At 46.4% G+C, this 24,565-nt stretch overlaps 1 long non-coding RNA gene across 1 annotated transcript; it reads right to left on the bottom strand.

The window, feature by feature from the left end:
* Positions 1–1,444: 1,444 nt before the first annotated feature.
* Positions 1,445–14,979, bottom strand: LOC135918816 (uncharacterized). The gene is made up of 4 exons (XR_010569780.1): positions 14,880–14,979; positions 13,983–14,083; positions 5,572–5,673; positions 1,445–3,994 (listed from the first exon to the last, which is right to left on the bottom strand). It is a non-coding gene; the product is annotated as an uncharacterized lncRNA (long non-coding RNA).
* Positions 14,980–24,565: the final 9,586 nt, after the last annotated feature.

The following is a 24,565-nucleotide window of genomic DNA, read 5'->3' as shown; positions in this document are numbered from 1 at the left end:
GTTGTCATAGAACCAGTCCTTCGCAGTTGCATTTAAATAAAATATGATGCTGCCAGCAACAACCTCGGGTCCCCCCTGTAATGTGTGCTTAAGCATTCATATAGTCCATTTCAGTCATTGGCGTCATTGCCATCAGTGCCGGAAAAGGTCCGAGGATCACGTAGTGGAACCAGGATGACGGCTGGCATGCCGGCTGCAGCTGACGCAGTTTCGTTGCCAGTAGACATGCCTAAAGGGGTGGTCAAGACGTACGTTTGGGCTAGATCATTCATATCCGTAGTAAAACAGCGCTAGAGAACACAAAGAACCAGATGAACAAGAACAACACGTACATAGGGTGCACTAACAACTCTTGCACTAACGCTAGTGACTAGCAAATCTAACGCAGGGCGTACTAACAGCAGTTGTGAGTGCGTCGTGTGTACGTTTCGTTCTTTTTCGTCTGGCCCCTTGTGTTCTCTTGCACTGTTTTACTACGTGGAGGGGCGAATTGGCTGTGGCTGCGTAGCTCGGTCTTGCGTTACATCCTCAGCACTTTAACCAAGATGTTACGTGGAGGCAGATACATTGGGAAAACGCATGAAATTTATTCACAAGGCGAAGAAGCTCTCAGCCATATGATCGAAAGCACACGCCAGAGGAAAACCGCCTTGTTCATCGACGCTCCCCTTAGGAATAGTAACATTGCAATAGATACCTGAAGCTATAAATGAGGTCTAAATATTGACACGTGTACTTGTATTTATCGGACGACCACGTTTCGCCGCCTTACAAATCTTATCGCACAGCACGGGACGCGCTTGCATGTATCCGAAGTTTCTGGAAAGTTATTGATGCTTCTATCCGCAGTCTGTTGTCGCCGAACCTTGTGTTATCTGATTTATTCGCCTTACGCGCATGGTGTAGTACTTTGTGGAAGGCATTTGGGTCCCGACGATTAGTCTGGAAAATTCGATGACTACTGTATAAAAGCAGACGCGCTTGACCCGCTGATCAGATTTTCGACGATCGCCGACTGTGTTCGCCGCTTTCGTTGTGCTATAAGTGTAGCCTGTTTTGTCGGTACAGGTTCGCCCAATAAAAGCTAGCTACCACAACCACCGCAGAGGCGGTGGTTGTGGTAGCAATACTATGATGTGGGCGAGTTGGTTAATTCTGACAGCCTTCATAAAGAAGCGCTAAATACGAAGACGAGGTTGAAGGAACACATACGACAGGAATGGCGCTACTTCCAACTGGCGTATATTGCAAACGGTCATTTATTTATGAATTAAAGTGGCAAGTTGGGCGAGTTGGTATACATTCAAGATGGGAACAGCGCGAACAAGACAACGACGGAGTGAAATGACCCAGGATGAGGGCTGACTCACAACTATCATCGTTATCAACTATCCACTATCATAGTTGTGAGCCAGCGCTCGTCCTGTGTCATTTCAATCCGCCGTAATCTTGCTCGCGCTATTCCCATTATGCAGCTAGTTATCCTCTGCTTATCACGTACATCATGCACTCATTATCATACACACAAAGATTGAAATGAATCATATCATACATACGATTGTAGGCTCAGTCAGTTGAAGTGCCTAGATATCTCGACAGAAACATCATTTCTTTTTCTTGCAACATCAAAGATGTACAGCTGAGGCACTTGTCGCCTGCTTTCCTTATAAAACATGCCTAAACTATTTCTCTTTCTGTGTTTGTGTTTCCTTTCTTCAGGAAGGTTGTGTCACCAAACGTGGGTGTGCATGCATACTTTTTGCAGTGCTGAGCATGTGACTACGTGCGTTTCTGGTGCTTCTTGCTTTGAAGGTTACACACTGCTGACAATTTGCAAGGAGTTGAAAAAACTAGATTGACATTGTGTCGGTTTGCCACCTTTTTCAAATTATGTGAAACTTTATGCAGGTATGGGAATTATTGTACAGGTCCTTTGTCGTGATCTTTAGTTGGGCACTTCCTTCCTCATTTTAGTTTTGAAGCAATGTTTCACAGACAGATCAAATTACAGTCACTGCAAATCCGGAAGTTTCAATCTGTCTACTTTCATAGACATGCTCTATTTGGTGAACACATGAATTTTCAAAGCAAACTGAATGCATGTGGTGGCGATGACCCTCTTTATCAATTTCCAAGGTGCGCTATCGAAAGGCAAAACAGTTCTCTTTGATCTTGGATTGTATGTCCAGCATACGTGGTCATCCGAGGAATATAAAATTTTAAGATCTAGAAACTTAATACAGTTGTCAATGGGGAGTTAAGAGGTAAACTTGAGCCCGTGAGAAAATTTGGTGAATATTTTTAAAGAATCTGCTACAGCATCGTCAAGACACTGGATTATAGTAGTATCGTGTGACGTAGTAGATCTGCGGGTTTCCGCAGAACTACTACGTCAAACACTTGTCTTTGCTTCGTGTTGTCGGCAAACTCGACTTCGCCCTGCCATCTGCTAGCCGCCTGGTTAGATCAGATGGTAGAGCGGCTGCTCCGCAAAGGCGGTGGTCCCGGATTCAAGTCTCGGACAAGGACAAATTTTCCTTCAACCCTGAGGCTTTTCTTTCAAGGAACTCGAATGGATTTCCTTTGTAGCAATTGCTACGAACGGGTGGATGTCTGATTTTCCCTTCATTCAGAAGGAGGATAGAATAGATAATGAAATTGTATTCGTGTGCTTTCGCTCAGGCAGCGTGCGGTGCGCTGCCGCAAGCGCCAACTCGTTTTTCTACAGCAAACTGCTTGGCCAAAAGGGTCAATACAGCTTTGCTTTTCCTGCGCAATAGCGGCTTATATAGTACTTATAGTAATCCCTAGAGAGCGTTTGGCAAGAAGTTCTTGCACGGGCAAGTGACCGTGTTCGCGAAATATAGATTGGGCAGCTTGAAGCGCAGTTTACATACTTTGTGCGTGTTGACTTGACTGCATGGCACATGCTTGCTGTGGCGCGATGAAAGCTTGCGCTGGGAGAGCTGCGGTAGGAAAGACGTGTTCGGCTTTCCTCTTTGCAACGCTGTGTGCTGCAGAAACATCACTCGTATTCCACTACGTGTTCGAGCACCTGACGGCCATGCAGCGTGTAGGCGTTTTTGCAACAGGTGAAATCAGTTGTGCAAATAGGAAGCGCGCCGAGAGAGACCCCCATCCCCTTGCAAACTTTGAGTGAGCGACGGGCTTCCAGTTGCGCTTAGGCGCAACTGAAAGATCAGCACTCGTGCACGGTTCTGGAACTTTCGCTATACGCCCATCACTACAGCTCACCGCCATGTACATGCGTCGTCTGCTTAGCGCTATTTAAAGGCGGCTAATAAGAACATTAGACCATTACCAGGCCTGCTGCGATGCCAAGATTACATTGGTAGTGTAAGCTAAGCAGTTAGAGGCAATGTAGCCCAAGGTAAGTTTTGTTGCAGTTGGCCCCCTAAAGCACCTTTCAAACATTCATGATGATGAACATATTAAGGAAGATGGCCGGCCAATCGTAAAGAGGCCATGCCAATGAAAGTGTAAAATTTTGAACACAGCCGAAGTAAAGTTTTGTTGCAATTGGCCTTTAAGAGCACCTTCCAGGTAGTCTTGATGTTGCGCCTATTAGGGAAGCTGGCCGGCCAATGGTAAATCGGGCGCGCCAATGAAAGCGTAAAACTTTGAATTCAGCCCTGGGTCTTTGATAAGCTATAATCATCAGTCATATTAACCGTATTTGATTGGTTCTAGTGCGGGGTGGATATGGATCATTTGCGGAAAACGTGAGTAACAAAGGCATTTCCAGAAACACTCGCTCTGGGTCGAAGTTTTAGTCAATTGATTTTGTCTTTCGCAGGCCCACGGCTCCGTTTGTTGCGGTGTACAAACTGTCGAGCAATCTGTCGCCGCCAGGTAGCGCCAGCTGAATGAATTTTCCAATGTCTTGAAGTGCACTTCTCCGGAAACGTCGTGCCCGATGGTGGTGGCTTGCATGGGTGCATACTTTGACAGGACACACAGGGGCCGATGCTTCCTGAAGAAAGCAACACATCTTTGTGACACAGGACAGCAATCAATAGTTGGAACGCAATAAAATATCGTCATTTCCCTACAGTACACAGCTGGCTGAAAACAATGGATACTCTTTTGCAGATATTTAACAAGAAGATATGAATTACACACTGCTTCCACACTGCTGAAGGAGAGGAGAGAGAAAAAAGTAGAACGAGAAGGCGAGGTTCTTAAGCCGAAACTTCTCTGGTAGTGGCTAACACACACTGGGGAGGCACACGGGCGATCAGAACGACCAATAGCAAGCAAATAAGAAGTGATCACATGGACGCACACTGATTATGCAGTCACGCAGTCAGAGGTGTTATCACAGGTTACTTAATAGTTGCGAAAAAACATAAAAGTGCCTCACTCCAATGTGAGTTGTCGGTTGGTTTTGTAGTATTAAATTATGTAGCATGGCGTACCAATAGCGTGTTTTGATTGTGAGGCACGCTGTTGTAGGTGACTCTGCAATAATGCTTACCACCAGGTGGTGTCTTCTTCACGGGCACCAATATTGCATTTCTATTTTCTATTTTTATTTCCCGGCAGTCCACTTGGCCAGCTATGTTTTCAAACCAAGTGGACTTTGCGTAGGCACAGTAAGGGCTACCTATTCTCCTCCCATCCAGATATATCACTTTCAAGAATGTGAAGCTATTCATTGGGCAGTCTTGCTTAAAGATATAGGGGAACACATCTATTACGTAGTTGCTGCGCTGAACTCTGCAATTTTCAATCAACCTCAAAATTGGCTATATCATTAACATAGCCTCACTAGAAAGCAGTTTTTGCCAAAGAAATGCTTTGTGAATTTGACCCCAGCTCTGCAATTTGGATACGCCTGAGAAGCTACGAATAAAGCTGTCCCTTGTTGGGCAATTTTAGTCAATTGTTGTTGTGTAAAAAAGGTCACAGTCACTTTAGCATACCCAAGAGGATCAAGACGAGAACCTGCGCACTCACGAGACATTCATTAAATTATACGGGATTCCCAGTCGAATGCGTTACTTGCTATTACTCTTTTTCGCCCACCAAAGGTGGCGTGTTCCACACCCACCAATGGTCTTGGGTTCCAGTCCCACTAATGGTAATAGGTAGCACAATTACTTTTGGTGCCACAACACCAGATCGACTCCCACCAAAGGTCGTGAGTATGAAAGCCCTAATGTTTTATGCCGTAATTGACCCCAAAGATTGCGCGTTCGACTCCCACAAACGGGCGGGGGTGGCACCATCAACTTTGGTGCCATTGAATCTTGTTGCCATAACGCCGAACGGTCACTTTTTCGTTAACGCTAGACAACAACGCTTTGTTTTCGACCAATGGGACACTGAAGGCTTTCACCTTAATAAAGCATGTGGGCATTTATTATGTATTTTAAATAATTTGAAACTGCACTAAGAAAGTTATTCACGAAACATCTAGCCTAATCTTCCATCATGATAATGCCACGTACTGACCAAGGTTGTAAGTATTTAAACGGAATGTCGCCCGCAACCTCCGCCAAGGTTTGGTTGTATTCACGTTTCATTAAGGAATTCATAAGTCCCAACCTCACACGGTATCCAGTGATAAAACAACTCCTGCATCGCTCCAGGTAGCATGGCCTCGCTGATCATGGCGCAGAGGCATCTGCATGGTACTGTTACAGGTGCCTAGAAAGCAAAAAAACACAAATGTGGTATTTCTGCATACCAATAACAATTTTCTTTTCTTTTTGCGGAAATGCTTTGTCTGCTTCGCTAATAAAATATATACAGAGCGTTTCGCTTAGCTTGAGCCAAACTACAAAAATATGTGAGTGGTCGCTTGGAGCTACTCCGAATATTTTTTTGCATTTCGCGTAATTACCTAATTAGCCGCAATTATTTATTCTACTTCTCAAACATTACAATTAAAAGAAAAGTGTCAATCATAAAATTGCAGAGCACTGAGCAACATGAAATACTCGCCATATAGCTTTCTCAATGCGTCCTCAAAGCGTCTCAATGCATCCTGGGTGAGGTAGTCGGTCGCCACAACGATCCACTTATTTCCATATGTTGACGTCGGAAAGGGTTCCAAAAAATCCATCCCGATCTGCTGAAAAGGTTGGCAAGGAGGCTGCATAGGCTGTATTAATCCCGCTGGCGTTTTCAGTGGTGTCTTGCGTCGCTGACATTCTCGGCATGTCGTGACGTAGCGGGCAACGTTGGTGGTCAGGTACAGCCAGTAACACCTTTCCTGTATCCTTGATATCGTCCCAGAAAACCTGAGGTGCCAAGCGGTCGGATTCTCATGAAGGGCGTGCGGTACTTCTCGACGCATCGCTGAGGGAACAACAAGGAGATAGTTCGCGCGGACTGGTGAGAAGTTCTTTACGAGTGACTTGTTTCGAAGCGAAAACGTACACAACCTTCGCTTGAATGGCCAAGAAAGAGCGTCGGTGTCTCCTTCCAAATATTTAGTAAAGCAATGAAAGGGGCTAGCTGGTGAACGCTCATGGTTATATTGCGCTCAGTTTTACACAGACGATATTAAGGAAGCACAGGACGTGGACGGACGTAGCGCAAACTACCAATTGTTAACCATGAATGATCGTTCCAAATACTCGACGAGGCTTTTTAGCTCCGTGTGGGCTGGTTGCTGTTCATCGGAGCTTTCCGCGCTTATTATCCCAAGAAAGGTGTCGTCACGCCGTGTTTCGTCGGCATATTTTTGACTTCCAGGCTTTGTCGGGATGGCGGCTTTGCGTTGCTACGTCGTCGAGCTAGATCTTGAACTGTTGTCGTCGTCGGCGGAGGATCTTCGGCATTTCGACGTACAGCTACCGCACCACGATCGGATGCTGCTTTTAGTTTTCCGGATGTGGACACGAAGCGCACTAAGATCGCGGGCTTCGTGCGCTACAGTCAATTCGGCCGCTGGGCTCTGTGGGAGTGTCCACTCATGATGAATGTCTTACACTATGAACGTATATCCCCAGCATATCGGTGGTGGGGTATCCACACGACGGACGGCACCGCGCAAATCTGTGCCGCGAACGCTTATTCCGCCACCCGTCCGGCTGCGAAGCGCATCCACATGACGGACGGACTGAGCAAACGACCGCACCTGAAAAATAAAGATGGCGGCGCCGCCCGAAGCGACTGCGGTCCGCCTCGAACCTGTCAAGTAGCCGTCGTCCACTGTGTGGCCCGTAACTTTCAAACTGAGGCTTGTATTTGGTTTAAATTTGTGCCCAGAAGCTTCAACAGCAATGTATTCGTGATGAGTGGGCACCGTTTCCGAAACAGATACTCAGATTCTTGGCGTGTAGGCTTAAAGAGTGGCTGTATTGGCTGAACATGGCCTCAAAGATGTTGCGGCGGCGCGAGCAGATCTCAGTGGCCGTAAGTTAATATGATTGCTTGTTTCTACTCATTCTAGATGGCGCCATCGATGTAACAAAGATTTTGTCATATGTGTTCTTTACTCTGAATGAAAATGAAGATCGAAAGCGAACGACGGTTGGCCGCAATGGCTGTTGTTTTGTCCGAATTGGATGATGACGGCGCTTGTTTCATCGAAAGAGGTCTTGTTACGCTCTCGGGTCCACGTAATCGGTGAAAGTCATGTCCCACAACGCGGGGAACTGCTCCACGAGATGTAAGAAGAACAAAGTTGCCTCGTCGTTCAGGTTCATTTCAGTCGCTCTTGTGCGACCGCGCACGAACAGACACGATTGGTGTCAGCAGCGATGAGGCTGTTACAGAAAGATCCCAAAGCCGTGCTTGTTGCCAGACTGTAGAGCATACTAGGCCAAATCCGCAGCATTCGACACCCAAAATCCGGATGCGAAAAATAGCTCGGCATTTTCCGTCCGTGGGGGTCGCGGATGACCTGCGGACGGCACAAATCGGTGACGCGTGGTCACGTGATGCGCCGTCCGTCGCGAAAAAGACGGATTTCGTCCGTCATGTGGATCCATCATTAAGGTGCGGTTCAGCCTCTCCTTGAGACCATTGGTCTGCGGGTGGTATGCAGCAGTGTGCTTGCGCTCCCCAGAACAGGAACGTGGGTGTTCATTGACGATACTTTGCACAGGATGTAGCGGAAGGAAGTAGTGGAAGTAGCGTCAGGAAGTTACGGTAAATCAGCAAATCCTAGAGGCACTATGGTGGAGAATAACGTCTTAAAGTAAGAAATTGCTGATTTGAGTGGCGCAAGTAGTCGGAAAACCTCATGTGATCGCATACAGCACCACGTAGTCCATCTCAAGGGTGACCCACGTGTTCTCTGATGTAGACGTAGGGAATAGGTCGAAGATGTCGAGATCGATGCGTAAGAATGGCTCCTTGAAATGTGATTGGGCTGCAGAAGTCCTGTAGACAATGCCCAAGGCCGTTTTCGCCGCTGAAGAGGTTCACGTACAGTATGCTAGCGTCGAACGGCGCAGGCCAGGCCAGGATGCCACACGCGGTGGTACGTGCGGGATACTCTAACATGGACAGCTTTTGGGACATCGTGGAGTTCCTTGCGACCAGTAGCACGAAGTGGCTAGGGTAGAACAAGCAGGAGCTCCGAGCCGTCGGGAATGGTACTACTACAGTAAATGCCGTTCTGAAGCTCAGACGATGCGATGTGTCAAGCAGATAAGAATCTGGTCGGCCGATCATAGGCCGTAGCGTGTCGTCGTATTCTGTTCAGTTCGAATGTTGGCCAGATCTCAAATAGCCATGACGAAGTCTTGGGTATCACACTCGGCCGTGTCGGGAGCGTGGACCGAGTAGCGTGATAAACAGTCAGCATCTTGGTGCTTCCGGCAAGACTTGCAGAGAAGGTCGAAGGTGTACTCCTGCAGCTATGGTGCCCATCGACGAAGCCTTGCAGTAGGATCCTTCAGTGACTAGAGCCAGCAAAGGACGTGGTGTTCAGTGATGGCATAGAACGTGCGGCTATTTAAGTCGGCGCGGGATTGTGTTACAGCCAATAACAATACCAGGCATTCTCGATTTGTTATAAAAGAGACTCTGCTCCGAAGACTTCAGAAGGCGGCCGGCGTGGGCAAGGCGCCGTTGAAAGAATGCCCGTGTCATGCTGGCGTTGGGTGAGAGCTGCACCTATGCCGTGGCCACGATCTTCTGTAGGGGCCGACGGTTCAAAATGCGCCCGAATGGCTGTGATGTAAGTAAACTGACTGCGCTGATGAATGCGGTAACTTGCTCCTGACCCCAAGCAAAGCAGACGTCCTTCTTGTGTAGGTCAGTAAGCAGCCAGGAAAGGTCGGAAGAATTCCTAACAAAGCGACGGAATTAACAGCATAAGTCAATAAAGCTGCGGACATCTATGACTAAGCGAGGCACATGAATGTCTTGGACAGCGCTCACCTTGTTGGGATCAGGCTGGACATCACTAGCACTGACAAGGTGACCGACTACAGGGGTGTGATTTCGAGCGAAAAGGCATTTAGACTGGTTAAGTTGCAGGCCAGCGTGGCGGAACACATCGAGAAGGGCCCATAGGCGGGTCAGGTGATTCTCAAATGTAGACGAAAATGTAATGACATAATCTAGATAGCAAAGACAAGTAGCCCCCTTGTACGCCATAAGGTTGAATCCATCATCCGCGCGAATGCTGTGTGGGCATCATACAGTCCAAAAGGCATAACCTCGATCTGGTAAAGTCCAACTTGTGTGAAAAAAGCAGTTTGGTCGCGGTCTTTGTAGTCCATGGTAATCTGCCAGTATCCGGAACGCAAGTCGATTAAAAAAAAGTACATGGATCCGTGTAGGCAGGCCAAGGCGCCATCGATTGCATACCAAGAACAACGTTGTAAGGATATTCCTCAAGGACGGCAAATAAAACTGAAGCTGGGTGACCGGCCATACTGATGCGCGGGGTGGCGCACACGCCAAGGATAGCAGGAGTTCCTCCCCCGGACGATGTTACAACGCAAGGTAATGCCATGTATGACCACCTTCTTTAGGTGACTGCGAAGACCAAAGCAAGTATTACAGAAATATGAGCCACTGTGTCCACAAGGGCAGAGATGGCCATGCCATCAACGTCAACGTCGAGCATACATAGTCGAGACGGCAGTGTAGCTAGAAAGTTTCGGGGTGGGGTCATTGTCGCATCGGAACCTCGGGGTGCTGCTTCGTGCAATTTTCGGGGCGAAGGAGCCGAGGGTACTCTATGTCTTCGCGCAGTGAGGTGGCGGGGAACGAGAGTACGGAGGACCGATATATTTCGAAAGGGACTGGTGACCTCTCGGTGACGGCGAGCGCATGGGCCTATATCATAGAAGCGTCAAGATTGCATGGGTGTGCCGCATTTAGTTGCTTAATGAGGCTGCGCTCAATGTGGTGAGCATGAGCAAAGGATGAAGTATGTCGCTGGAATGACCAGCGGTTGTTAGAGTAGCAAGCAACGTGAACCATACGGCGGCAATAAAAGCAAATAGGCCGATCGGCTTCAGTTCTCCAATCAGCCGAGTTCCATGATCATGGAGCGAACCGTTGATAACAAGGGAACAATGTCGGGATCTCAGAAATGGACTTACGGTTCTCCACGCTGCAAACACTTGAAGCCTGAGATTTGCGAGTTCGTTTCGCATGATCGCTCTGACGAGTGAAACTGCTGATGCGTTCGATTCGCCAGCGTTACAGTTGGCTAAGAGGCTGGCTGGAGCCATGGCTTCGATTTCGCGGCGGACAATCTTCGTCACATTGGCCGAAAGTGGTGAAAGGTGAGATTGCGGCCACTCTTAACATGAATACATTGCGGTGGTGTTGGGAAGCCGAGCCTATGGTGGTTCAGTATGGTGGTTCTTGGCCTGCTCGGTGCGCTGGCACTTCTCGATCATAACATCAATGGTAGCATAATTTCTGCCCATGAGCAGGTTGAACACGTGGTTCGCTATACCCTTCAGGACGTGGCCAACCTTGTCAGACTCTGGCATGCCGCTGTCAGCGCTACAGAACAGCGCCAGCACATCCTGTCCTGTATGTGCGTCATGTATGACTCCGTGGACGTTTCGGGCTCAGTTGACAGCTGTTTCTTCGCAGCAATTTTTTCACTGGAGGCCTTACAGAGGTCACGAAGCTTTTTCTTAAATGTACTCAGCTCCCAAGTTCCTCATGATTGTCATACCACAGTTTCACCGTTTCATAAAGATGAAATGCCACATTGGCCAGCATGACTATCAGGTCTCAGTGATGATGATCACTCACCCGTTCATATTGCGTCAGCCACTCCTAAACGTCGCTGTCATCGGACACGGATACTGAGGGACTGGGTATCTGAGGGACTGGGTATCATTTAGTCATGTCATAAAGTCTGACATTGACATGAAGGACAGCATAGCAGAGATGTTGGCAAAGAGTTTTATAACTGCCCAAAAAAACGACCACAGAGTGAGCACGCAAGGACCGCGCCTGTCCTTGTATGGTCTGTCTGTAGTCGCCTGTTCGCGCAGTTAAGAAACTGTTTGCAAATGCGCACCTACTCGCCCAACAACAAGTTCTTATAAGAGAGCGCAAATGATTTGTAGTTCTTAAATAGTATGAAGAAAGGATGAATAAACGAAAATGAAAGTGGCTGCAATAACAATTCGCCGCAGCTGATATGCGAATCCATGTCTTCGAATTAAGCGCACGAAGGGTTTACCAATGGAGCTAGCGCAGATCAGTTTGCTCATCAACATTCTTGCATATTTATGTGTGTCGACTAGAAGTAAGCCTGGGAGTGTTAGCCAGCACCACCACTTGTGGCCATGGTAGGTGATCTGGAACATCCTCTCTGCCGCGGGCGTCACTTAGTACTTGAACTTCCTAATTGAAATAAAGAAATGATAAATACATGAAAATGAAAGTGGAAGAAAGTGCGCTATACATGTCAGACGCACAAGATTGAAAACAGTTAGCCCAACATCAGGCAGCGTCATCGTCTTCCGTACCGTGCTCAGCTTTGTCACTGGCTGTACTTGGTAACAAAATATAGGATGGGAATAGGCGCGCCGCATCAAGTGCCTGCAAACGGGCTTTCATAACCACGATATTCTGATCAACGAACTAGTGCCAGTAAGCGTCCATCTCCTCAGCGTAATAAAAAAACTAAATTTGGCTTAAAATGTAAACATAAAACGTCGGCGAATGCATACCTCTGAAGCACAGAGCACTGTTAACCAGATAGCGTATTATATTCAAAGGATTCTTTGATTTATAGCCATTTGTAGTGTTTCATTAGGTGCGTGCCTATTTTTGACAAATCATCCAGCATGAGTACGTGGAACTGTAATACAAGACATAAAGAATTCTAAAATCTCTGTCGATCTGTGTCGTAATTATCTTTGTTTACAGCTGTGGTTGTCATTCTCCCCATGACAAGCACCACCGATTACCTTCGTCCTGGTGGAATCGGTGCCTAGGCAGCACACTTTGCAAAGCTGCATGATTTGATGTTTCAATTTCAGCATACCTTGTGCGTGGTGTATTGACAAAAAATAACAAGTGTGTGAGAATAATTTTATAACTATTTAGGCAGATAAACACAAACATTAAGTGAAGATAAAGCTAAGCATATCGCGACGCATCGTCATTGGTTGTATACAAATAATCACACAACGCCTTAGTAAGCTTCTCTTTCCTAGGGTTGCAATGCCTGTGTTGGATCTGTTTATCTTTTCTTTAAATGTGGGAGAGAGAATGTATTTTAATAACAAAGTTGGCTGAGTAAAACTTGAATAGCTTTTAAGAATCTTAGTGCTATTTTCGGGTGGATGACATTTTTTATCTTTAATGTATGATTGAAATTTTCATCAGAAATGGTTAGACGGCCGGCCATATTGTAGTACTGGAGGCTGTTCATCCCAAGAATGCATAACCATTCTTAAACGTTTTAAACGAAGGCAGTGCTAACTTTTGCAGCACATTGAATTCCACTGCAACACTGTTTGTTCAATGTCGTCTAGCCGTTTTTACTAGCTATTTTTGCTTCCCTCTGATCATCTTTAGAAATGTCACTGACTCTTGTTGCTTGTAGACCAGCTTCCCTCCCAAGTTTCGTTGCTTTCGTAAACTGAAGATAGAACATGATACATCCAGGCGTCAGCAATGGTAACGTTGCCGCGGCACCGGAAAACATAAACCAGCGTGTAAGCTAAAGAAACAGGGGTGCCGCGTACTCTCTCCTCATGTGCGATGGACCACGCTATGTTATCTTCTTTCCAAGAGCAAGCGTAGCAGCTAAAGGAAGCCTAGAGAGGGCAGAAGTAGACACACAGACTTAGTTTCCAGGTTTGTCTGCAAGGCTTGCATGGGCGTATTCAGCACGCAGCTGCAAAACTGGAGCACCGCTGCCCGGGCTCATGACTGCTGCGCGACGCGCTGCACGTGACCTTCAAGCAACCACAGCTGCAGCAGGGCCAGCACGTGACAACACGTGTTCACTTGGTATTTTCGTGCATTTTGCATCCAAGTCTATCTGCCACTGGCAGTTAAACAAATGTCCGCCATAACAAATATGCATATTCTCAAGCACATCAGATGGCTATTGTGCATAGAACTTTTTGTTCACGCATAAGAGTATATGGCTCTACAGAGTTTCTGTAGGACTAGGTAATCTTCATTTTTCGAACCCATGACGTTGCTTCTTCTTCTCTTACAATATTTTTCTTATTACTATTCTTACTCTTGTGTAAAAAGAAGTACCCGTAACTAATACAAGGTGACCAGATCTCTTTCATTTATTTTCATTTCTACAAAAAGAACTATTGCTAAGTACAGTGAATTTTTGGAGTTGGTTTGTTCACTGAAATTATTTGCTATGGTTTAACGTACAAACAATTTATTTGGAGTTACGCTTTCATTTCATGTAAAACGGCATATACTATAGCTCAACTACGCTTAATTTAACATGTTTCTATAGTTCTACAGATGGACATTACGCAATTGTTTACGAAGACTTTAGAGAGAGTGCGCAAGTTTGCATTATGGCTACTTACGAGCATTTCATCCATTGGTAGTTTGGTAGCTCCGTGATAGCTTTCACTTTCATGTAGCGGGCTGCACTCAGTGGGCTCAATGGGCCATGGCGAAATGAAGGCTATGAAAAGCAGAGAAGTCGACAGCCAGTATTCATTTCAGTGTTCACCATACCATACAGGCAAGCGCTGAGTCTCCAGTGTCTAATATATAAAATATATTTACTTAATACTCCGCACAACGGGCGGAGTATTTAGTAAATAATCAGCAAATACATGACTATGGTGAAAACTCTAAATAATGTTTAGGCAGCCGTAGCTATGAAAATTATCGGGAATTGCATTATAACGGAGACGCTTTTACCATTCTGCGTCTTTAGCGTGGGAAAGTAGTAGGTTGTAGACATCCGTACGCATTAGTGCACTCTCAGGTAGAGTTTAATACATTTTATTATTCGCGGCCACGTTGATTTCTTCAATATTGTTAATGTGCACTACAAGTACGTTTATGCAGCCGATCCCCATTATCTCATTCCTGAAATCCAACAGAATCCGCAGGCATGAATGCAGATATAAAAGCATTTTGCAGCAACAAACACATTCCTGGCACTTTGCCATGGTATATATGGATATTCGGCTTTGAAAGAGTAAGATAAACTGAACAGCACAATAAAGTAAGAAATCGCGCAGTGTTCACTTCGCCATATAGTTTAGTGTGTACCAGCACAATGGAAAAGAAACGGTAATCCCACAAGGTTGTAGACAAAATGCAGGTGTTATTTTCACGGGAGAGAAAAGATCAAAAACCGATATCCAGAACCGTACAGGAAGCAACAACGTGGGCAGAGTAAGTACGAGTTGAAATTGGATGCCTGGTACAAACTTTTAAAGAATAGACGAAGCTTTAGTGGTCCTTACCAAGTATGCACAATCGAACACAGATGTGCGCGGCTGACCCCATCTAGAAAAGGCCTCGAGCAGCGAAAGATCTGGCGACGTTGCGAATGCTAGCTGTTCTACTTGGAGTGAGAACAATAGAGAGAATGGACGTCAGGCTCATTTTTCATATCTCACTACAAAGGCTTCCAGCCGATGGACAGCATATCCGTGTCAGTCATAGCAGTAGATATGTTTGTCAACAAGACTGCTGAAACGAACACACGAGAAGATAGGTTAGACCTCGTTGCAGAAGGTAGACAATCTACCCTTGTTTTATAATACCTTGAAATTTTTTTTTACCGAGCGTCTGCCGAACGTTCCTGCACTCCGTATAGCCTACCAGTAAATGTGTTTACAACAAATCAGTTGACAGGCAAGATGAATTCCGCTATTTCAAGAGCATTGCACTTAGTTTCCTACAGTTTGAACAGATGCACCATCATTTCCCGAACCAAAAGTGCCGCATGACAGGGTGGTACAAGAGCTGACGGCGCAAGGAGCAAATGAAGATTATTTCTCTCTTCGCCTTAGTGAACACATTTGAAGAAAACAAAAGAAATCACATTTTTTAAGTAATGGTGTTTTACGCATTAGAACCGCAATATGATTATGAGATGCGGTGTAGTGAGAGTCTGGAATGGCTTTGACCACCTGGGCTTCTTTAAAGCGAAAGCATTGCAGGGTACACTGCCATTTTTGCTTTTCGCCCCCAATGAAATGAGGTCTCCGGTGTCCAGATTTCATCTCACTACCTCCTGCTCAGCAGCGCAAGGCAAAACCACTAAGTGATCGCGACGCATAAAATTACCTCTGTTCTTGACAACACAATAGGTGACGTGGAACCTTTACTTCTTATTGTACACAATGTAACAAAGTAAGCGTAGATGGTCGACGCATATGAAGTGAGAATTACTGGTGTCATGGAAATTGCAAGTATTTCAGGGCCTCAATATTGCCTTCCGGGACTCATTATCCAATAATTGAGTGAGAAAAATATTGAAATTTGCGATGATTTCAAATTTCCATCAGCCTTCTTGTGGCATAATTTTTGTTCGTTGTATTTTTCAGTAATTGCGGGTTTATCAAATGGAATGTGTCATTTGCGAATATTGCCATGCTGAGTAAGGTTCTCTTTTTATATTCCCAATAATGCAGATGTCACTTCGCGCGTGCTTAATGATGCCGTGTCCTTGGCGTATCGCGTTTCCTAAGACGTACTCATAGATATTACGTAACTGCTCCCTATAAAGTTTTTTTATTGTGTTTCTGCTGAAAAATAACTGCTTGCATACGACCCTCCAGATGCGCCTATGCTTAAGGATGTGGGGATAAAAAAATACCACCTTTTCTAGAGTATCTCTGAAGAAACGCGAGGCTACAACCTTCTGCGAGAATGTATGAGTTTGCGTGTTGGTACCCGCTACGGGCTATGTTGCGAAGTTCTTTAGGCACGTGCTCAACAAGTGTAGAAAGCTGAATAAGGGAATGATTTGGGTGCATTCAAAACTTATCCTTAATAATGTACACCGTTCCGTGAAGGCGCCATCAATAAACTCTCACTTCACTAACTTTCAGTTAGCGATTGATAATGGGAAAGAAGACAGTTTTGAAGTGAAACAAATTTGCGTAGCCCCCTCCCCCATACCTTCCTGTATGCCCATTAAAGATTATTCAGCGCGAACTGACCATAAATGTATGGTTAGTAACCTATAAACACGAAAGGGGATGATAATACGAACTATATACCAACCATCCCACCAAAAAGCGATTATATCTGCCCATCGCTTCCTGGCCTAGTAAAATGCGCCACTACTGATGATCGCGTAATCGAAACCGATCCAAGAGAAATAGTAAATGTTGCCGATCACGGGAATTGAGCATTCGAAAGTGAGGCGATTCGCGACTGTATGTAAACTTGACCGATCCACGAGAATGCGTCATCGAAATTGGGCCGTTCCTGAGTACTGATTATTCAAAGGCAGTGAATGATGGACATATCCGTAGATGAGTGCTGGACATGAGTTATTTCAATGATTTCAATGCTCTTTGCAATGCCAGTGAATACTGCAAGAACTGCAACCCTCACAATACTAATAGTGCTACCACATTACAGCCACTGAGCTGTAGCACGTGGGCTAATCTTCGTCGCTTCTTGCTACAGGTTTGGCCTTAGTCTCGCGCCGAGTAGACGTAAGAGGTGCCTTCCATAGAGCTGTGGCGGATAGAGTGAAAGCACCTAAGACTTACAAGACAAAGTCCGATCGGCTCAGCGCGAAGTTTCCGCAGTTGAGTGGGTCACTTTGGGGGAGGAGGGGAGAAGAAGGCCAATTGGTAGTTCATATCTTCGTCAGATGTGTTGAAGGGTTACACATCTATCGCAGTTTCATACTGTTTGCGGATACCAATACCCTTTCTACCAATTCTTGCTCACTCGTAAATCACTCGGATAACACAATGTGAGCCTCAGCTAGTTCACAGGATAAAAAATTCCGGGCATTACGGCATCCTCAGGTCGTCCTAAAATGTTCTGTACTGATCATATCAGGATCCATTTCTCCCCTGAAGCTATATTGAGAGTGTTAATAAGTTCCAGGGTATTTTAAGACCATTGTAATTCGCTTTCAAGATGTTCCTGCCTTCACTTAAAATATTAGTAAATCTAATTGAACGTGTGCTATTGTGAGGTATCCACATTTAAGTTTTACGTCACTGATAATCTAATACAATTGATGTCAGCATGACGTCGCTGCCTAATGGATGACAATAGGTCATTTCTTGCAAGGCACACATTCACAAATGCTGAAACAGAAAACCTATTATAACAAGCTCATTAAGACAAAGGCTATCATATGCTTTCGGTAAAGTAAGAAAATGGTAATTTAAGTAAATCTATAAAATAGTGAGCAATCAGGTGGTCATAAATTGATATATGTACAGCGTGTCGATGAGAGCAGACTATCTATAGCAGCTTAGTCGAATAAGTAAACATAAATATATTGTCTTTAGGCATCACAAAAGTTTGAAGAGTGCTTACAAATGATGCTTCTGCGCTAATTTTCAAGGGTACATGGGTAGCTTAACCTACTGTCTACACAGGTGCCGCAAATGGTTTGCTTTCCAGTGAGTATACGGCAAATGGTACACACCCAATCAAAAGTTCATACTTCAGATTGTGATGCAGGAGTTAAAGCAGTGAACAAGAATCAAGGTATTGCGAGGTCTTCTACTGAAAGTTTACAACGATCGCACATCAACAGAATGCTTCAGCCAGTGTTTATTCATTTTAATCAACATTCGCATGAAAGGTAGCCCTTTGGTGCTCTGGCCCTCTCTCAACTACGCTTGCCGCTTCAAATGGCTGAAGAGTTCTGTGTGCAGGTTGCAGGCTCCGTGGTCTCTTGCTGGAGCAACGGATGACGTCACTAGGGCACGTCTATTAGATATGAACACGCCATTTTCACTGGAAGAGCTTGTAGCGCCCTACTACATGCCACAGTAATCCAATCAAAAGAGGATGACGATACGTCCAGCATGCTGGTGGGGCGCGAGCAGTACAATCGCTGGTTGCAAAATCGAAGGCCAGTGGCGCTTGGTGCCGCTCCCGCCTGACGAAGCGTGCCCTATTAAAACATAATTTGCTGACAGCAGGCACCAGCGTCTGTCTGGTTTTCCGCACCCACAAATTGGTGACGCGGACGGGATGTAGCGACGCTCAGGGGGTGCGAGCTTCTTGGAAAAGGTGAGTCTCATCGAGCGCACTTCTGAGTGAGTGAGTGAGTGAGTGAGTGAGTGAGTGAGTGAGTGAGTGAGTGAGTGAGTGAGTGAGTGAGTGAGTGAGTGAGTGAGTGAGTGAGTGAGTGAGTAAATACTTTATTGGAAAATAGGGTATTGACGGGTGACCGTGTCGTTAGGAAGCCAGGAGCCCTTGGGTGCGGGCGGCTTATTCAGCTCTCTGATGACCTTGACCTGCAGGTCAGAGTCGGAGCTAAGCAACACAGCCTCACACTGCTCAGTATTATTTATTTTCGTGATTCATGTGATATTCTGCGGGGCATAACCACATAATGTGAACCAGATCCGCTTTTTTTCTTATAATGGTTACATCTATTAGGGTAGTAGTCCGGCTGGTAGTAGTGATAGGCTAGGGCATTGGGGTAGGTGTTTCTCTGAAGTCGCCTCCAAGCTATTTCTTGTCGCTTGTCAAGCGATTTGTGTGCTGGCGACTACATCGCCCTGGTTAACCTCTAGTGATGAGTCATTTCCTGGTGTCTGACCATGCGATTCCTCACTGATCCTAGCGCGAGCCGTCCGAATACCCGGTTGGCGAGTCCTAGAGCACCTGTGTGGGCGGCATCGTTCCCGGGTAAGGAGGAGTGTCATTATCATCATCATCAGCCTGGCTACGCCCACTGCAGGGCAAAGGCCTCTCCCATACTTCAGCAAATACCCCGGCCATGTGCCAATTGTGGCCTTGTTGTCCCTGCAAACTTCTTAATCTCATCGGCCCACCTAACTTTCTGCCGACCCCTGCTACGCTTCCCTTCTCTTGCAATACAGTCCATAACCGTTAATGACCATCAGTTATCTTCCCTCCCCATTACATCTCCTACCCATGCCCGTTTATGCGCTGGCGCCCAAATTATTTGGCTTAGTCGTGGATGTTGGTTAGTGTCTAGTATGTGTTTTATGGGAGCCTGTTTTACGAGACCCAGCCTTTTGCATAATTGCGTGCTACTGCTATGGAATCGTTAATATTGTAATGACAATGTGTGGAGGCTATTGCCAGAGCTGCAGCCACCTCTTCCACCGTGTCAGTACTTCTGGTTGTGATTTAACCACCAGAGCGCATTTGACATGAGGAGTCCCCCACTGCGAGGGACATACAGTTGCCTTCTATGTATTCTGATGCATCGACATAGACTACGTATTTGAGGGCGTGAAATTTCTGATGTAGGGCTTTGGACCGTTCGGCCCTCCGTGTAGAAAGGGAGGTATGTTTTCAGGGAGTAGATTACTTTTGAAATGGCACCTCTGATGTTGAGGAATGTCTACTCTAGTGCTTTGCATCTAGTCGTAGTTGACCCCGACGTTCAGAAGGATGTTTCGCCCGACGGCACTGTGAGCGAACCTTTCCTATTGAAATAAAAAGTGGGCTTCCACATGTTCCTCGAGGTTGTTGTGCACACCTAGGTACAGCACTTTAGCGTTGGCCGTTCCTTATAGGTAGCCCATGAGCCTGTTTTTAGGCCCTCCGGATGATTCCCTCTATTTTATAGTCTTTCTCAGCCGCCTTGAGGCAGAGGTAAAGGGTGATGTTGGGGATGCGGCTGAGAACGAAGGGTTGTATCAACCTTATGAGGTTGGCTACTTGCATGGCAGATTGTCGGTTGGCAATTCTTGAGATGAGTCGCATCGTCTGTTGAATGCAAGCTTCTGTTTTATGATTGGTGTTGCTGTTGCGCCCGTCAACTTGCATGAGGAGACCGAGTAAATGGATGGTGTTTACCCCCGGGATCGCGCCTCCTCCGCCTTGGACATTGATCTCTGGTGGTGGTCTAGTGTCGAATACGCGGATTGTCGGGGATCTGTTTAGGAAGAATTCTGATTTTTGCGGAGAGCAGGCGACCCCTTTGTCTGTCACGTGCTTTTCGACCGTGTCCACAGCTTGTTGTAACGTGGTTTCTATATCTCCATCGCTACCTTTACCCGTCCACAGGGAGGCTTCATCGGCATACATACTGTGATGTATATTTGGAATTTCATTAGGTTGTTCCTGTAACCTGATCATTGCTAAATTGAAGAGGAAGGGGGACAAGATTGATCCCTGTAGCAGGTCGGGAGTTCCTAGAGGGATCTTGTCCAATTGTGGCTCTCCTATTCTTAGTTACGCTTTGAGGTTGTTGAGAACATCTTTGATGTAGTTGTAGATCCTCTTGCCTACCCCTGGGCAGTGCAGATTCGCCAGTGTAGCAGGATGGGCTACGTTGTCACATGCCTTTGTAAGATCAAGGCTAAGCACAACATGGGTAACATTTTGAATATGTGGCCTAGAACTTGATGTTTATGCTGAAGCATGACGTATTCCAAGAAAATTTTAGGCCGAAAGCCACTTATGGAGTTTGGGAATAGGCTGTTGACCTCTTCGAAATTGAGGAGGGGGTTCAGTATGAAGAGCTTTATGATCTTTACTACGCATGAATTCAGAGAGATTGGGCGTAAGTTCTTGAGCTGTATTCGCTCAGCATGTTTGGGTATGAGTATTATTTGTTCATGCTTCCATTGCGAGGGTATAGAACCTGTTTCCCAACAGTGGTTTTAGGGCATGAGATGCGTCGACTAGATTTTGGAGGGTCTTGTTGGTTATGCTATCGGTGCCTGGTACAGATTTAGTTCGGAGTTTCAGCAAGACGGCTCGTACTTCAGCCTCTAGGGTGTGTTCGTCTAGGCTAAGATTCTCCAGACCAGCGTATTGCATCTCAGAGATTTGTGCACTTGTGCCTATGTACCAGGTTCTGAGTTCTGTTAGGAGCTCGCCGTCCGTGCCCTGGTATTGGTGAGTGATCTTACTGAGGTCTTTCCTATGCTCGGATTTACTCTTATATGAATCCTTAAGATATCGGAGGTTCCGCTTTTTGGCTAGGCCGTGTTGTCCCTGCATGCTGTCGCATACCTTCTCCGGTCCGTAATTGGCTAATTGGTTTGCGTATTCTTCGATTTTTATGTCGATCTGCGCGATGCGCACGCGGAGTGTACAGTTCAGATTATTCTTCTTCCAGCGGGTGTGCATGCTCTTTCTGGCTTTCCACAAGTGTAGGAGGCATCTATTCACCCCCACCAGACAAGCCTCTTCAGGGATCTCCCTCGTGGTGCGTTTCGCAGTCTCTGAGATCCCCGATTCAGGCGTACAGATCGTTTATATGCTCGGTGCCGATTGCTTCCCAAATCTGGCGGTAGCGGTCCCATTCCATGAGCGTGACTCGTTTGCCATTCTTGCGGGGTGGATCCGCCTGAATGTGGATTTCTATAATATAATGATCGCTACCGAGGCTTTCACTGCCATTATTGGAAGCACAGCTGTCTATGTTTTTTGATGAAAGTTAGATTGGGAGTGGTGTCCACACTGACACTATTCCCGATACGGGTGGGTGTCGGGGGGTCGGTGATGTGTCAGTCCCTCTTGTTGCTCCTCTAGCCAAATATTACGTCATTTGACCACATTTGTGCGGTATCATCATGCAGTGTGGGGAGTGTTAAAATCACCTAATAATATTATGAGCTGTTGGGAAATTCTGAGAGCCTTCCTGAATAGAGTTCCGAACTTGTGGCGTCGGCACTTTGGGATGATATTAAGGATGAATATGCTTCCATCCTCCTTACGTTTAAGGATGAGTTCAAGAAGCACGTGGTCTATTGCGACTTTTTCAGCATCATGTTTAATGGCTATTTGATTTCAGCGAACTAGAATAGGGGTCGTGAAATCCGACTCGGAAGCAATATAGGATTTGTACCCAGCCAATGTTACACGGCGTCCCGTTTCTGGAAGGGCAATGATATTCGGGGCCTCCTTACCCCGAACGAGCTGCTGAAGGTTTCACCGTTTGCAGCAAAACCCACGGCAGTTCGATCGCCAGATCTTGTAGTTACGAGTGTGAGCCATGTTGAAGTAGAGGGGGTTGAACCGTTGGTTTAGATATTACGAATAGGGATGCGCGATTGTAGGGCTTGGATGCCATGCCCTTAAGGGAGCCGGATGTCATGAAGGTGATTCTAGACTGCCAACGGAAGGCTTTAGTTTCGGTAGCACCTACCCGGAACTCTTTAGTTTGGTGGATCCAGTTTAGAGAGCATGTAGACGTGCTCCTATTTGTTCGATAATACTGGTGTTAGTGAAGCATCTGGTTCTCAAGTTCAGTAACCATATGTTCGAGTTTCTCGAATCTTGGGGATATATGTGAAGAGTTGTATGTATGCTCTTCTACCTTACTTTTCCGTGATGGTGCTGTGGTGTTTTGTGAGTGAGTAGACGGTGGGGTTGGGCGCGGCGTCTGACTGCGCTCTTGTTGTCTTTCTTGTAGTCGGGTGATTACTAATAACTGCTTAGTGAGTTCGGTTATCTGTTGTTCTCCAACCACTTCCCTCTATAATACATCTGGCCCTGAGGGTATGATAAGTAAAAAAAAATAACAGCCACATTTGTTGGAGTTTTGCCTCAAGAGCCTGCATCTTGGCATGCTGAGCATTGGAAACAGAGACCATGTTAGCCCAGCTAAGCTGAGGAGCGCTGTTAGTCTTGGTCTTTCACCTCCAAGAGCTCGGCCGGTTGCACGACCACCCGCTGGAGTAGGTGGCGCTCGGAGTTGAGGTTAGTGTCTGGTAAGATCGAGATCGGCGCCTGCTACTCGATTATCCTGGAAGAAATCTTGCACTGGTTTTTGGCTGTTCTGCGACGATCGGCGTTCTCGCGATCTGCTTTGCCTGCCCTTGCCTGCCCCCGGGACAGGCAAGGAGAGTCCACCTTTCAGTTTCGTGAAAGGGAGTCCACTGGGGACATGCGCGGTATCCAAGATGGCTGTGCTGGTGCTGAAACATCACCCCCCTACCCCTGGTCCCCGGAAATTTTCGATATCCTCGCCTTCGTTACTACACCCGCAGGAGCGAAGAGGGCGAGGTGACAGAAGACCTATGAGCCCCGGGTGCCAGACGACCTAGCCATGCCACTGGCTTCACCTGGTGCATCCAGGCGCCGGTTATCCGCACTGGTTCAGCCAGAGATCGCTTTTGGTCGCTGCTGTGGGACATCGGGAGCTCCTGTGTTTCTGGAAGCAGTTGAGCGAGGGGACAGTTTCGGCGTGGGAATTGTTGCCGCAGCTCCGTAGTCTTGGTCGAAGTACCCAGCACCTACACTGCAAAACTGTTATGGTTATGGTTGAATTATGTTTATGTACAAGACGAGGATGATGGCCAGGTGAAGATGGCGTCAACAGGCAGCGTCTTCCTCTTCTCTTTGCCCGGCTCATGCCGTGGCAATTTTATCTCATCTTTACTGCTTTATAGGAGGGACATTCGGTCCACCTCTGTGAAATGAGATATGCAATAAAGATGGATATTTAGGACTCCACTTAGAGTAGGGCTATGTATCCACGCTGTGTATCTAAACCAAGTGTGAACGAACAAATCAATAAATGTCAGTGAATATCAGATGGCGCCATGTGACAAAGCGTTCAGGAGAAACAGGAAAAAATAGGCAAGTTATCAGTCAAGAAATGTTTTCATTATCTCACAGTGGAAAAATATGGTTTATTTAGCGCTCTGCTTGCTGCATATTAGGGTTCAATATAATGATAGAGTTGTAAACAAAAAGTCCCAGGCCTGCCTGGCACACGCAGCACCGTCACAGGGTAGGCTGCAGGGGCGGCTGCATTTGAGCTCCATTTTCGGCACCACGCACTACGGGGTACTCGTGGCGAAGTCTCTTCGTGTCGTTTTCACGAGAACCATATGAAATATCCACCCAGCGTCAACGGCGAGCTTTGGCTTGTGCTGGGGATTGTCTTGGTTTATTTAGAGTGCTCTGCTGAGCCCGATGTTGCTTGGTTGCAGCCGCGGCGTAGCTCTACGATTTTCTTCGTCAGCAGTGGTTCGTACATCGCGAGGAGGCGCATAAC

Source organism: Dermacentor albipictus, chromosome 2 (assembly GCF_038994185.2).
Source record: "Dermacentor albipictus isolate Rhodes 1998 colony chromosome 2, USDA_Dalb.pri_finalv2, whole genome shotgun sequence".
NCBI classification, from domain to species: Eukaryota; Metazoa; Arthropoda; class Arachnida; order Ixodida; family Ixodidae; genus Dermacentor; species Dermacentor albipictus.
Note: the sequence above shows the minus strand (reverse complement) of the source record. Positions and strands in the feature narration are given on the sequence as shown.